Source organism: Moschus berezovskii, chromosome 14 (genome assembly GCF_049115385.1).
Source record: "Moschus berezovskii isolate FMDL1 chromosome 14, NW_MosBer_1.0, whole genome shotgun sequence".
Lineage (NCBI taxonomy): Eukaryota > Metazoa > Chordata > Mammalia > Artiodactyla > Moschidae > Moschus > Moschus berezovskii.
In genome coordinates, this window is record NC_142473.1 from 47566777 (window position 1) to 47571325 (window position 4549).

Genomic DNA, 4549 nt, shown 5'->3' on the forward strand with positions numbered 1-4549 from the left:
GGACGGTGGAGCCTGGTGGGCTGCCATCTGTGGGGTCGCACAGAGTTGGACATGACTGAAGTGACTTAGCAATGCAAGATCTTTAGTTGCAGCATTCAAACTCTTAGTTATGGCATTTGGGATCTAGTTCACTGAACAGGGATCGAACCCAGGCCCCCTACAGAGTCTTAGCCACTGGACCATCAGGGAAGTCCCCAGTCAGAGCCTACTTGTTAGACTCAAATCCAAGAGTAGAGCCGCAAAGGGCATTCATTCCAATGGTTGCTAAGAATGTTGGGTAGGAGCTTCAGCACCTTATTGCATCCAGTCATGGTTGACTCTGGGGCCCTGAACTGGGGTCTGCCTTTGAGTGAGCAAGTGACTTTTTCTGTGATGATGGAGGAAAGTGGCCCTATAGGCCTTCCCCTGAGACTGCAAGGTGATAGTGGTGGTGGTGGTTTAGTTGCTGTCGTATCTGACTCTTTGCAACCCCATGAACTGTAGCCTGCCAGGCTTCTCTGGCCATGGGATTCTCCAGGCAAGAATACTGAAGTGGGTAGCCATTTCCTTCTTTAGGGGATCTTCACAACCTAGGGATCAGATCTGTGTCTCTTGCATTACAAGTGGCCTCCTGCATTGCAAGCAGGTTCTTTCTTTCTTTTTTTTATATATTTATTTATTTATTTTAATTGGAGGCTAATTACTTTACAATATTGTAGTGGTTTTTGCCATACATTGACATGAATCAGCCATGGGTGTACATGTGTTCCCCATCCTGAAAAAATATGGAATGCTTCACGAATTTTCTTGTCATCCTTGCACAGGGGCCATGCTCATTTTCTGTCGTTCCAGTTTTAGTATATGTATATGTGCTACCGAAGCGAGCACTGCAAGCAGATTCCTTACTGCTGAACCACCAGGGAAACCCATGCAGGAATGCAGGATGCCACTAATAAACACTGCCAACAACCTGCCCATACATTAATTAGGACTGGGCTGAGGAGTGTTGAACATTGGTAGAATAAGTGACTAGTACTTGGGACCCATTAGACCTGGCAGAGATTTGCCCTGTAAATGCAGGCTTGAAAACAATATTTAGTCCTCAGCACCTTCTAGTCACAAGAATTGCAACTGGCATCTCAGGACTAAATCTCAGATGTGCTCAGAAGTATTTCCTTGGTTAACACTGGTTACAAAGCCAGAAGTGATTGTGAGATTAAGCCAAGAGTCAAAGCTAGTCTCCTAAGTCTGGTGTGGGCATTTCCTTCTAATGCAGTGGTCCCCAACATTTTTGGCACCAGGGACCAGTTTCACAGAAGACAATTTTTCCACAGACCTGGGGTGGGGGGTGGGTAGGGGTGGTTTCTAGATGATTAGGAGAATTACATTTATTGTGCACTTTATTTCTAATCTAATACCACCACTGATCTGAAAGGACATAGTGGTCCATAGCCCAGAGGTTGGGGACTCCTGTCCTAATGTCAAACACCATGACCTGAGGAGGCAGTCAGGGTTCTTCTCTTTCTGTCACTAACCCTGTTTTCTCCTAGCATGAAATGACTTCCTTTGAGATTAGAGAAAAGACTGACCTCATCCAGCCACAGCCAGTTGATTCGTTCCAGAAGGAAGTGGTGAAGCCCTGTGTAGCTGTGAATTGCTCCCTGAATCTACTTAGCGCCTCCTGCTGGTAGTTGACCCCAAAGCCTTTCATCTCTTAGCTAATTGCTTTCTTTTTGACTTTAATACACCCACAAGGTTTCACCAGCTTCACAATAGTGAAGATCACCTTTGCACAACAAAAATGGTCCACTTTTCTTTTGTTCCTGATTTTCTGTTTCAAAGAACATTCAGTATATTTCAGAATGTTGGAGAAGCTCTAAGACAGTGGGGAAAGCGCTTAGCTGATGAGTTCTGTCTGGGTAAAAAGTCTGGTGAGTATAACAGCTGCTCCCATCTGGGACCTACTGCCCTCCCAGGGTCCTCATCGGCACAGAAGTACCATCACTTGCTTGGAGCAGAAGATCCCTATTTAAAAAGATAAGACAACTCCCTTGTGGCAGCAGAGATTTTACTTTTTTTCTTAGAAATTGCAGAATTTATCTAGAGGGCTCTGGGACTGAGTCTGCAATTCAAATTAGAGCTGTGTTTCCACATCCTTTCTTACGCAGATGGCCTTCTGGACAGATTAGTGAAGGTGCTCTGTCTTCTTTTTGGGTGCCTCCTGTGTGTCCAGGGAAACTCTGCAGAAAGGAAGCAATCTAGGAGAAATTTGGGATTGACATTAGAGCAAGAATCCTATTCTCTGTCATTCAAAAGCAGAAAAGTGAAAAGAAAAAGCTTTTGCCAGCTAATTTTCATCTTAACTATTCATACAATTATCCTGATTTTTGAGCATGCTTTATTCTCGCAAGACTTGTTTTCTGTCTTTCAATTTTAGCCGAGTTCTGTAAGCAACATGAAATTTCTGCATGAAGGATTGAGGACTCTATGTGTCTCTCAGGCAGGTGAGTTTAGAAGCTAGAGGTGACCTGCTTTGCAGGATGTCTAGAATTCTGTGGAAGTAGAAATTCCCAGTTGCCCTATGGGAGCCCATAACCTAAAAAGTAGAAGCATATGATATATTCCCCAAACATGAGTCACACCTCCTGTGTGACAGCAAAAAGAGAACTGAAGAGCTTTCCTAGGCAGGGCAGGCTACATAATCTGTGGGGCTTAGTGCAAAAGGAAAAGAAAATAATGGGGACTCTTGGTCAAAAAGCAGGAGAAAAAGGGCTGTCAAAGGTATACATAAAGCCAGACACAGAAGGACAAATAGCGTGTGATTCCATTTCTGTGAAGTACCAAGTGTAGTTAGAGTCATAGAAAGAGAAAGAATGGTGGTTGCCAGGGGCTGGAGGGAGTGGGGAGCGGGAGTTTTTAATGGGTACAATTTCAGTTTTGGAAGATGAGAAGGTTTTGCAGATGGTGGTGATGTTTACACAACAGAGTGAATGTACTTAATGAACTGCACACTCAAAAATGCTTAAAATGGTAAATTTTCTATTATGTATATTTCAGCCTCTATATCTCACCCACATATGCATAAGAAATACATAAACTTTTTCCTTCTTTCACAGACTCTCTTATGACTTGTCATGGTTTTTTTTATTTGCAACTTAATGTCATCCTCAGTAAAGAAAAAGACTTAACTTTTTAGCTCAATTTTACTCTTCATTTTTATTTTATGCAATACCAATTTTAAATGAAAATGTCTAGAAATATTTAGCTTGTATTTGGAATCACTGAAATTATATAACTTGAATTTTGTGTAATTCCAGGAGGTTACCATGAGCTGGCTAGAAGAGAAAAACAAGAGCCACAGTCTAGAAAAGTGGAAGGAGGAGGTGAGGATCCCCCTGGCACAAAACCTGGAGAAAGAGCCCTCCAGGGCATAGGCCCTCGTGGGTGCCTGAGAGGGTGGTCTCTTTGGCCTAAAAGTTGCCCACTTCCTCTTCCCACAGGCCTGCCACCCCAGCCCACAGTACACAGGCTATGGCCAAGCATCATTAGAACTTAGAGCTGGGATGAGCTCAGTAGGTGGGGATGGCCACAACCATGCCCCCAGTACCCACCTTCCTGCACTGGCACCAGACCCCTGCCAAGCAGGGGAGTGGCAGTGAGAACCCATCCATGGCGGCCGTAGGGAATGTAACTGTGTAAGGTCAGGCTTAAGGACCACCCTGCCCCGCCCCCTCCACCGCTGTGCCTGCCTGCTCCCTTGTTGGTTCCACAAGACTTCCCTTGACACAAAATCAAAGATAAAATGATTAAGAATTTTACGACTGCACCCAGTGCATTCAGCCCCAAGTGCAGGGCCCTCAGCGGTACTAGTCACACACCCTGTTCCTCAGGCCAAAGAAAAGAGTGTGTTTGTCTGGAGTATTGGAAGACCCCCTCATCCCTGAAGGAAACCTAGTTAAGTGTAGAAGTGCCTACAGTGGAGGGGCTGAGGCAGCCTTGCCTCCTGTCCCTCCTGTTCCCTTTCCTTTTCTTTCTGACAACAGACTCCAGCTCCACCCCTTTCTTTTCACCCTCCCACTCCCCACCCACTGTTGGTCGACTGGTCTACAACTTGTCCGAGCCAGGAAACACTGGGATGTGAATTCCAGCTGGATGGAATTCAGCCCATGTCAGCTCTGAGTGCACGGTTTCCCAAGTTCCCTAGTCCCAGGGCTGCCATACAGGAGGGCCGGATGTGAGACTGTCCGTTAGTTTGCCCCTAATGACCTGGGGGTGAAGTGCAGGGGCACAGGGAGAAGTGTGGCCCTCTGGGTAGCTGCCGCCTGTAGAGGATTAAGGAAGCCAAATCTTTCTATTTCCTAAATTGGAGTGCAGCCTGTAGCCAATGTACTTTCTCTTTGTAGTGGCTTCAAGTTGTGTCTGGGATAGAGTGGGAGCAGGGGCGGGGTTTCTTGGATTGAAAGGCTTGCCTTGAGCATCATCTGGATCATATTGCTTACAGTTATGCTCCATCTAGCTACATCTGCTTAGATGTACCCTCGGGGAGTTCCCTGGAGGTCCAGTGGGTAGG

The 4549-nt window shown here is 45.7% G+C and overlaps 1 non-coding gene across 1 annotated transcript; it reads right to left on the reverse strand.

The window, feature by feature from the left end:
• Nucleotides 1-758: 758 nt before the first annotated feature.
• Nucleotides 759-867, reverse strand: LOC129554962 (U6 spliceosomal RNA). The gene has a single exon (XR_016039063.1). It is a non-coding gene; the product is annotated as a U6 spliceosomal RNA (small nuclear RNA).
• Nucleotides 868-4549: the final 3682 nt, after the last annotated feature.